Source organism: Pseudophryne corroboree, chromosome 2 (genome assembly GCF_028390025.1).
Source record: "Pseudophryne corroboree isolate aPseCor3 chromosome 2, aPseCor3.hap2, whole genome shotgun sequence".
Taxonomy (NCBI): Eukaryota; Metazoa; Chordata; class Amphibia; order Anura; family Myobatrachidae; genus Pseudophryne; species Pseudophryne corroboree.
The window spans coordinates 1,031,462,402-1,031,474,083 of NC_086445.1; the positions used below are offsets into that span (position 1 = coordinate 1,031,462,402).

An 11,682-nucleotide genomic window follows, 5' to 3' on the forward strand; every position below is an offset into this window, starting at 1 on the left:
GTGCAGGTTGGGTACAGTGCTGGTCAGATAGAGTGCAGGTTGGATACAGTGCTGGTCAGATACAGTGCAGGTTGGATACAGTGCTGGTCAGATACAGTGCAGTCGGATACAGTGCTGGTTAGATACAGTGCAGGTTGGATACAGTGCAGGTTGGGTACAGTGCTGGTCAGATACAGTGCAGGTTGGATACAGTGCTGGTCAGATACAGTGCAGGTTGGATACAGTGCTGGTGAGATACAGTGCAGTCAGATAGAGTGCTGGTTAGATACAGCGCAGGTTGGATACAGTGCAGGTTGGGTACAGTGCTGGTCAGATACAGTGCAGGTTGGATACAGTGCTGGTCAGATACAGTGCAGGTTGGATACAGTGCTGGTCAGATACAGTGCAGTCAGATACAGTGCTGGTTAGATACAGCGCAGGTTGGATACAGTGCAGGTTGGGTACAGTGCTGGTCAGATACAGTGCAGGTTGGATACAGTTCTGGTCAGATACAGTGCTGGTCAGATACAGCGCAGCTTGGATACAGTGCTGGTCAGATACAGTGCAGGTTGGATACAGTGCTGGTCAGATACAGTGCAGGTTGGATACAGCACAGGTTGGATACAGTGCAGGTTGGATACAGTGCTGGTCAGATGCAGCGCAGGTTGGATACAGTGCTGGTCAGATACAGCGCAGGTTGGATACAGTGCTGGTCAGATACAGTGCTGGTTAGATAGAGTGCTGGTTAGATACAGTGCAGTCGGATACAGTGCTGGTTAGATACAGCGCAGGTTGGATACAGTGCTGGTTAGATACAGCGCAGGTTGGATACAGTGCTGGTCAGATACAGCGCAGGTTGGATACAGTGCTGGTCAGATACAGCGCAGGTTGGATACAGTGCTGGTTAGATACAGCGCAGGTTGGATACAGTGCTGGTTAGATACAGCGCAGGTTGGATACAGTGCTGGTTAGATACAGCGCAGGTTGGATACAGTGCTGGTTAGATACAGCGCAGGTTGGATACAGTGCTGGTTAGATACAGCGCAGGTTGGATACAGTGCTGGTTAGATACAGCGCAGGTTGGATACAGTGCTGGTTAGATACAGTGCAGGTTGGATACAGTGCTGGTTAGATACAGTGCAGGTTGGATACAGTGCTGGTTAGATACAGTGCAGGTTGGATACAGTGCTGGTCAGATACAGGTGCTGTGTAGGGCACAGGGAGGCAGCAAGTGGGGCTGTGAAGAGAGTAAACAGTAAGACATAACCTGTGAGGTACAGGAGGCACACAATAACTATGTAATGCGCAACACCAAGAAATGGGCAGTACCCAGGATATAAGGGTTAACACCTCTCTCACCTTGGAGAAGGTCACCTCTTTGTGGGGTTTCTTGGTTGGTCAAATTGGCCTGGTCCAGCATAAGGTAGAGGAAGAATATCACTACGCAGAAAGCGCTGCCGAGCACCGTGATCTGCCGGCTCAGCTTCATGGTCCTTGTCAGCACCAGCACAGCTCTGCTGACACCACAGCCAGGGTCACACCAACAAGCTCTCCCATGCCGAGGCCACAGCCCAGGTCACACCAAGCTCTCCCCGTGCCAATACCGCAGCCCAGGTCACACCAACAAGCTCTCCCCTTGCCGGTGCCGCAGCCCAGGTCACACCAACAAGCTCTCCACGTGCCGATGCCGCAGCCCGGGTCACACCAACAATCTCTCCCTGTGCCGATGCCTCATCCCAGGTCACACCAACAATCTCTCCCTGTGCCGATGCCTCATCCCAGGTCACACCAACAATCTCTCCCTGTGCCGATGCCGCAGCCCAGATCACACCAACAATCTCTCCCTGTGCCGATGCCTCATCCCAAGTCACACCAACAATCTCTCCCTGTGCCGATGCCGCAGCCCGGGTCACACCAACAATCTCTCCCTGTGCCGATGCTGCAGCCCAGGGTCACACCAACAAGCTCTCCCCGTGCCGATGCCGCAGCCCAGATCACACCAACAAGCTCTCCCCGTGCCAATGCCGCAGCTCGGGTCACACCAAAGAGCTCTCCCATGCCGAGGCCACAGCCCAGGTCACACCAACTATCTCTCCCCGTGCCAATGCCGCATCCCAGGGTCACACCAACAAGCTCTCCCCCAACGTGCACAGTCACACCTGATATAAACTGTAAAGCAGCGCAGTGTGCGTTGGTGAGCAGAGAGGGGAGGCCGGCGTAGGTCTCAGGCGGTGATTGGATGAGATCGCTGCCGGAGGTGAAAGACGCTGAAAATTGTTACTGGCTGTACAGCATGCCCTGCAGAACCCGCTCATTTTTAAAAACAGGGTCACAAAATGCCTGTAGCGTGTATTTTGTGATCACTGAATCTCTCACATCACATGCTTGCCCTCCTTTCTAAGCTCTTACATACAGTAGCTATCTTTCTTTACTTCTTTTCTAACCTGTACTCATGTCTTACCTACATTCCTTCTTTACTCTCCCTCCCTTGTTACTTCACTCTCCTCCTACCTTCCTGTGCTGAGTGCTGGCCCCATTCACAATGTCATGGAGTAGGCGGGGCTTGCAGTATGAGGAAGTGCTGCACAGCCTAGCCACGGAGCACCAGCACAGGCTGCAGCATCAGTGGTACAGGTTGTGCTGGGTGCTGTTACCAAACGCTGCCTGATCGGAGCTGAGCTCCGATCGCGGCAGCCAACCCATTAAAGAGGTGAGTGCAGGCCACTGTGGGGACAAAGCAATGCAGACAGTGTTTCTTTCCTGACAACACTGGCTGCATTGCAGTGAAGTCTGTGGGCTTAGTTTCAATGGGGGGCCAGGAGCTTCAGCTCCATCCGCCCCATTGTTAATCCGGTCCTGGTCACAAATCTGGGGAAGGGTACAGAAAAATATCTGCTGCTTTCAAGGTCCCAATGAGCACAGTGGCCTCCATCATCCATAAATGGAAGAAGTTTGGAACCACCAAGACTCGAGCAAGCTGGCAGGCCGTCTAAACTGAGCGATCGGGGGAGAAGGGCCCTAGTCAGGGAGATGACCAAGAACCCGATGGTCACTCTGTCAGAGCTACGACATTCCTCTGTGGAGAGAGGAGAACCTTCCAGAAGGACAGCCATCTCTACAGCAATCCACCAATCAGGCCTGCATGGTAGAGTGGCCAGACGGAAGCTACTCCTTAGTAAAAAGCACATGGAAGCCCATCTGGAGTTTGCCAAAATGCACCTGAAGGACTCTCAGACCATGAGAAACAAAATTCTCTGGTCTGATGAGACAAAGATTGAACTCTTTGGCGTGAATGCCAGGCGTCATGTTTGGAGGAAACCAGACACCGCTCATCACCAGGCCAATACCATCCCTACAGAGAAGCATGGTGGTGGCAGCATCATGCTATGGGGATGTTTTTCAGCGGCAGGAACTGGGAGACTAGTCAGGATAGATGGAAAGATGAATGCAGGAATGTACAGAGACTTCCTGGATGAAACCCTGCTTCAGAGCTCTCTTGATCTCTGACTGGGGCGACGATTCATCTTTCAGCAGGACAACAACCCTAAGCAGACAGCCAAGATATCAAAGGAGTGGCTTCGGGACAACTCTGTGAATGTCCTTGAGTGGCCCAGCCAGAGCCCAGACTTGAATCCGATTGAACATCTCTGGAGAGATCTGAAAATGGCTGTGCACCGACGCTTCCCATCCAACCGGATGGAGCTTGAGAGGTGTTGCAAAGAGGAATGGGCGAAACTGCCCAAAGATAGGTGTGCCAAGCTTGTGGCATCATATTCAAAAAAGACTTGAGGCTGTAATTGCTGCCAAAGGTGCATCAACAAAGTAATGAGCAAAAGCTGTGAATACTTATGTACATGTGATTTCTTAGTTTTTATTTTTAATAAATTTGCAAAAATCTAAAAAAAAAACACATTGTCACATTGTCATTATGGGGTAATGTGTGTAGAATTTTGAGGGACAAAATGAATTTATTCTATTTTGTAATAAGGCTGTAACATAACAAAATGTGGAAAAAGTGAAGCGCTGTGAATACTTTCTGGATGCACTGTATCAGGGACGTGCAGTCAGGGGAGGCAGTGCCTCCCCTGCCATTAATGAGCCATTAATGATTAAAATAATATAAAGAAGATACTTATGACACATATTCTGTGTCATAAGTAATCTCTTTATATTAAACTATGCATTTTAATACTTTTAATCACCTTGGGAGGCACTATTAGCAGTGCCTCCCGTTAACAACTGGAAAGGGGGAGAGAAAGGGGGGCAGGGCCAAGCACTGGGCTGTGAAAGCCCATTAAAAAACTGCGGGGGAAGCGGCACATATGCCAGTGCCTCCTTGACAGGGGAAACCCGCCCCTGTCAGCAAGGCAGATGTGAATGGACAGCGTATCCAGTACCCGGCGCTACAGTAGAGCCGCAACTACAGGAGCGCGGCGTGTGGGCAGCGGCGGTGGCGGCGGGACCCGTTGTTGGAGCTGCCTACAGCAGCGGCAGCTCCGGAGATAACGGGAGCACCAGAGCTGGGGACAGCGCCGCGGTGGCGCCAGGCAGCGCTGGTACCTGACCACCTAGGCGAGGAGGTGAGGGGACGGCGGGGCAGTTGTGCGGTGGGGTGGGAAGTGTCTGGCCAGCTCACCCCCAGATCACTTGGACTGCAGCTCACCCCCAGATGATCTGGGGGTGAGCTGCAGTCCAAATGATCTGGGGGTGAGCTGCAGTCCAAATGATCTGGGGGTGAGCTGCAGTCCAAATGATCTGGGGGTGAGCTGCAGTCCAAGTGATCAGGGGGTGAGCTGCAGTCCAAGTGATCTGGGGGTGAGCTGCAGTCCAAGTGATCTGGGGGTGAGCTGCAGTCCAAGTGATCTGGGGGTGAGCTGCAGTCCAAGTGATCTGGGCAACATCACTTGGACTGCAGCTCACCCCCAGATCACTTGGACTGCAGGGACAGGGAGAAATAAATAAAATAAATGTAAAAAAAATTATATATTTGTATCACAGCTGCCTGCCGCCCACTGCTGACCAGCGCTCACTGCCGCACGCTGCACCGCCACTGAAATCTGACCACCGCAGACAACAACTGGCGGTGGTCAGAGGGACATCAACGCCGCAGCAACGAAGGACAGCTTAGTACCGCCGCATCCCCCGCAGACCATGGGCTCATCTGCCACCGACAACCACAGTGCCTTCCGCACCTCCGCTGCACATAACAGGTAATGTTCCCCTGCTTCCCTATGTCCCTGCTGTCACTCTCTCAGTCCCTGCTGTCACTCTCTCTGTCCCTGCTGTCACTCTCTCTGTCCCTGCTGTCACTCTCTCTGTCCCTGCTGTCACTCTCTCAGTCCCTGCTGTCACTCTCTCTGTCCCTGCTGTCACTCTCTCTGTCCCTGCTGTCACTCTCTCAGTCCCTGCTGTCACTCTCTCTGTCCCTGCTGTCACTCTCTCTGTCCCTGCTGTCACTCTCTCAGTCCCTGCTGTCACTCTCTCTGTCCCTGCTGTCACTCTCTCAGTCCCTGCTGTCACTCTCTCAGTCACTGCTGTCACTCTCTCTGTCCCTGCTGTCACCTCTCAGTACCTGCTGTCACTCTCTCTCCCTGTCCCTGAATTGTGGGTCATTCTGTATGCTATAATGTGAATTTCGGCTCATACTGTGTGGTAAAATATGAATTTCGGCTCATACTGTGTGGTATCAGGTGAAAGGGGCGCCAGTACTAGATAGTATAAGGGGTCCTACTACACTGAAGGACACACCCCTGTTTGAGTGGCCACACCCCCTTTTCCGGAGGTGCGTGCATAATTGCAACCTTCACTTTTCCATACCCCCACTTAAAAATTTCCACTTCGACCACTGTGTATATGTATATATATATATATATATATATATATATAAAATCTCAGTGCCTCCCCAGCCAGGAACCTCACCGCACGTCACTGCACTGTATGTTTGGGCCACAGATGCCAGCCCAAGCTGGCCTGGGCATAGACTGGGGCATGGCCACTGGAGGGGAAGTAGATGCACCACATTATGGTGAATCCGGAATCCTGTCAGGATCCCAGCTGTCGGGATCCCAGCAGTCAGAATACCGACGCCAGAATTCTGACATTGGGGGTAATTCAGACCTGATCACTAGCAGGCATTTTTTTGCAGTCCTGCGTTCGCATAGTCGCCGCCTACAGGGGAGTGTATTTTAGCTGTGCAAGTGTGCGTGTGTAGCAGATCTGTACAAACAGTCTCTGCTCAGATCTGTGCAGTCTCTGCTCAGCCCAGGACTTACTCAGCCGCTGCGATCACATCAGCCTGTCCGGGACTGGAACTGACGTCAGACACCCGCCCTGCAAACGCTTGGACACACCTGCGTTTTTCCAGACACTCCCTAAAAACGGTCAGTTGCCACCCACAAATGCCCTCTTCCTGTCAGTCACCTTGCGAACGCCGGTGCGAACGCTTTTTTCGCACCATCCCACCACTATGCATCGATCCTCGTTTCTGCAGTCCATCGCGCCTACGCATTGCGGTGCATATGCACGCGCAGTTCGAAACTGATCGCAGGCTGTGAGAAAACGCAGCCTAGCGATCAGGTCTGAATTACCCCCATTATTTGGAATGCCGACACCAGCATCCCGAAAAGGGTCACCATCCCAGTGCCGCAATCCCAACCCGTGAATACTGCTATGGTGCAGCAAGCTTCTTGTTTGGAAGAGGAGTTATCTTTATGATGTACTGAGTATTTATAGATTGCATGGAGTATACCACTGCAGTAAATGGAGAAACAAAGGTTTGCTAAATTGTTATTAACCAATTCTCTCATAGGAGCTAAGTAGGAGACCTCTGTCTCCCGACATGTCACTGTACAGCCTCACATAGCCTTAGGACATAGAGATCTTGGTGGTCATCTTGGGATAGGACATGGAGCATTCCGGAAGTACAAGAAGACTGTCGTCAGCAGTAGCGCACTCCTCTTCTAACATTAAAATAAAGACAAGTACTGTAGCTCTCAGTCCAGCCAGTTTTCCTAGCTGACCCAGGTACTGTATGTGGTTCAGATATCAAAAAATCTGAATCCACCCGAAATCTTTGGATCTGAACCGAACCAAGACCCAGTCCGGATCTCCTGAGGAGATCCAATTTGAACCGTGACTCAGTTTGGATCTTCCCGCGGTTCAGAATGTACATTTTAAATCCGAATTTTGGGGTTTGGATAGGGGCGTGCACTGGCCCATTTTTTGAGTTATGTGTTTTGGTTTTGGATCTTTGTCTCCTTCATGTTTTGGATCTGTATTGGTTATGCAAAAACCGCACTTGCAAGTTTTAGTTTTGGATCTGTATTTTAAAAATAATAATAAAAAAACAGCTAAAATAACAACAAAACAATATTGTTTTTATCCAGTTTAGGCCAAAATGTTGCACCAAGGTAGCTGGATGACTAAGCTAAGCGACAGCAGTAGGCATCAAACACGTGGCAGTTAACAATATATTTTTTAATGCTGTAATCATCTGTTAAAATTATTTTAAAATTAGGATAAAGTTCTTTTGTTCCTCAAATATATCTTTGATATGAGGAAGGTTCGCTAAACAAGTGTGGAAAGTTTAGTTATATTAATTAAAATTTAGTTAATTTATAATTATTATGAATATTAATTTAATTTAATGAATATTATTAATACTTATAAATTAACAAAATTTAAATTAAATTAGTATAACTAACATCTTCACATTTGTATAGCAACCCTTCTGCATATCAAATATATCCTTGAGGAACAGAAGAACTTGATCCAAAATAAATTGAAATCATGATTACAGCATCTAAAATATTGTCTTTTTTATTATTCTTTTTTTAATCATCTTTTTGTGAACTGAAATCTTGAGCCTTGCCTACTGCATAATTTTTTTAAAATCCATTCTTTATTAATATTCTTTTTATATTAATTCAATTTAAATTTTGTTAATTTCTAATTATTAATAATATTAATTTTAATGAATCACAATGTGATGATAAGAATTATGAAAATATGACAATAAGTTATAACATAAGGATATGAGCTATGGACACAGCACCCTGAAATTTAGTTAATTTATAATTATTATTAATCATATTTTGAATTAATCACAATGTGGTGATAGGAATTATAAAAATATGACAATAAGTTATAACATAAGAATATGAGCTATGGACACAGCACCCTGAAATAGAGGTAGCAGGCCTGGAGGATACAGCATAAAATATATATTTTTTAAAGAATGGATTTTTAAAAAAATGATGCAGTAGGCAAGGCTCAAGATTTCAGTTCACAAAAAGATGATTAAAGAAAAGAAGAATAAAAAAGACAATATTTTAGATGCTGTAATCATGATTTCAATTTATTTTGGATCAAGTTCTTCTGTTCCTCAAGGATATATTTGATATGCAGAAGGGTTGCTATATAAATGTGAAGATTTTAGTTATACTAATTTAATTTAAATTTTGTTAATTTATAATTATTAATAATATTATTTTGAATTAATCACAATGTGATGATAAGAATTATGAAAATATGACAAAAAGTTATAACATAAGAGTATGAGCTATGGACACAGCACCCTGAAATGGACGGAGCATGGCTGGATGTATACTGGGAGGATACAGCACAAAATATTCAAAAATAATAATAATAATAATAATAATAATTATTATTATTATTATTAATAATAATATTAATTTGAATTAATCACAATGTGGTAAAAATAATAATTATGAAAATAGGACAAAAAGTTATAACATAAGAATATGAACTATGGACACAGCACCCTGAAATGGACGGAGCATGCCTGGATGTATACTGGGAGGATAAAGCACAAAATATATATTTTAAAAAGAATGTCACAAAAAGATGATTAAAAAAAATAAGAATACAAAAGACAATATTTTAGATGCTGTAATCATGATTTCAATTTATTTTGGATCAAGTTCTTCTGTTCCTCAAGGATATAGTTGATATGCAGAAGGTTCACTATACAAATGTGAAGATTTTAGTTATATGAATTTAATTAAAATTTTATTATTTTATAATTATTAATAATATTGTTTTGAATTAATCACAATGTGGTGATAAAAATTATGAAAATATGACAATAAGATATAACATAAGAATATGAGATATGGACACAGCACCCCGAAATGTACAAAGCAGGCCTGAATGTATACTGGGAGGATACAGCAGAAAATATATTAAAAAAAGATGTCTTTTATTTTGTGTGGACTGACAGAGCACCCCTAGATGAATGAAGCAGCTGCAGTCCATGTATGTATACTGGGATGACACAGCACAAAATATTAATTTAAATCAATATATATACTGTATATTATTGTTATATCACACACTGCGGTTACAGTGTCGCACAAATGAGTAAAAAATATGTATTATTTTTTATATCACACACCGGCGGTTACAGTGTGGCACAAATGAATCAGAAATATATAATATTACACTCTGCGGTTGACCTTCACTGACAGCGCCGCACAAATGAGTCATAAATATGTAGAAGTATTTCTATAGCACACACCGGCAGTTACAGTGTCGCACAAATGAGTGAGAAATATATATAATTAGTAATTACACACTGCGGTTGACCTTCACTGTCAGCGTCGCACAATACGAGTAGGAAATAAAATACTGCAGTCTGACCAGCAGTGTCACAGTACTTATGAAAATAAAATATAAATTGTATCGTACACTGGGGTAAAGCACAAACAAAAAAAACAACAACTTTTTTTTATAATTATAATTTTAAGCTTTTTGTTTTTAGCTTTTATTATTTTAATTTTACACTGCAGCAGAGCCCCTGGATGGATGGACAGATCACCCCTTTCAGATACAGCAGACAGAGAACCCCTTTTTCAGATACAGCAGGCAGAGAGAGCATCTCTTTTTCAGATACAGCAGGCAGAGAGAGCACCTCTTTCAGATACTGTTGACACAGAGATCACCCCTTTCAGATACAGCAGGCAGAGAGCACCCCTTTTTCAGATACAGCAGACATAGAGAGCATCCCTTCCAGATACTCCAGACAGAAAGAGCACCCCTTTTTCAGATACAGCAGACGGTGAGAGCACCCCTTTTCAGATACAGCGGGCAGAGAGAGAACCCATTTTTCAGATACAGCAGACAGAGAGAGCACTCCTTTCAGATACAGCAGACAGACCACCCCTTTTTCAGATACAGAAGAGACACAGAGAGCACCCCTTTCAGATACAGCAGACAGAGAACCCCTTTCAGATACAGCAGACAGAGAGAACACTCCTTTTTCAGATACAGCAGACACAGAGAGCGCCCCTTTTTCAAATACAGCAGACAGAGAGAACACCCCTTGTTCAGATACAGCAGACAGTGAGAGCACCCCATTTAAGATACAGCAGACAGAGAGAACACCCCCTTTTCAGATACAGCAGACAGAGAGAACACCCCTTGTTCAGATACAGCAGGCAGAGAGAGCACCCCATTTAAGATACAGCTGACAGAGAGCACCCCTTTTTCAGATACAGCAGACAGAGAGAGCACTCCTTTCAGATACAGCAGACACAGAGAGTGCCCCTTTTTCAGATACAGCAGACAGAGAGAGCACCCCTTTTTCAGATACAGCAGAGAGAACACCCCTTGTTCAGATACAGCAGTGAGAGCACCCCATTTAAGATACAGCAGACAGAGAGAACATCCCCTTTTCAGATACAGCAGACAGAGAGAGCACCCCTTTCAGATACAGCAGACAGAGAGAACACCCCATTTTCAGATACAGCAGAGAGAGCACCCCTGTCAGATACAGCAGACAGAGAGAACACCCCCTTTTCAGATACAGCAGACACAGAGAGCGCCCCTTTTTCAGATACAGCAGACAGAGAGAACACCCCCTTTTCAGATACAGCAGACAGAGAGAGCACTCCTTTCAGATACAGCAGACAGAGAGAACACTCCCTTTTCAGATACAGCAGACAGAGAGAGCACCCCTTTCAGATACAGCAGACAGAGAGAACACCCCCTTTTCAGATACAGCAGACACAGAGAGCGCCCCTTTTTCAAATACAGCAGACAGAGAGAACACCCCTTGTTCAGATACAGCAGACAGTGAGAGCACCCCATTTAAGATACAGCAGACAGAGAGAACACCCCCTTTTCAGATACAGCAGACAGAGAGAACACCCCTTGTTCAGATACAGCAGGCAGAGAGAGCACCCCATTTAAGATACAGCTGACAGAGAGAGCACCCCTTTTTCAGATACAGCAGACAGAGAGAGCACCCCTTTTTCAGATACAGCAGAGATGAGCGCCTGAAATTTTTCGGGTTTTGTGTTTTGGTTTTGGGTTCGGTTCCGCGGCCGTGTTTTGGGTTCAAACGCGTTTTGGCAAAACCTCACCGAATTTTTTTTGTCGGATTCGGGTGTGTTTTGGATTCGGGTGTTTTTTTCAAAAAACACTAAAAAACAGCTTAAATCATAGAATTTGGGGGTCATTTTGATCCCAAAGTATTATTAACCTCAAAAACCATAATTTACACTCATTTTCAGTCTATTCTGAATACCTCACACCTCACAATATTATTTTTAGTCCTAAAATTTGCACCGAGGTCGCTGTGTGAGTAAGATAAGCGACCCTAGTGGCCGACACAAACACCGGGCCCATCTAGGAGTGGCACTGCAGTGTCACGCAGGATGTCCCTTCCAAAAAACCCTCCCC

At 45.6% G+C, this 11,682-nt stretch overlaps 1 long non-coding RNA gene across 1 annotated transcript in view; it reads left to right on the forward strand.

Moving 5' to 3' along the window:
* LOC134988390 (uncharacterized) overlaps positions 1-7,356 on the forward strand; it is a 59,934-nt gene extending 52,578 nt beyond the window's left edge. Inside the window, exons 2-3 of the long non-coding RNA XR_010193874.1 lie at positions 4,978-5,189; positions 6,788-7,356. This is a non-coding gene — a long non-coding RNA (uncharacterized LOC134988390). The remainder of the gene's footprint in view (positions 1-4,977; positions 5,190-6,787) is intronic.
* Positions 7,357-11,682: the final 4,326 nt, after the last annotated feature.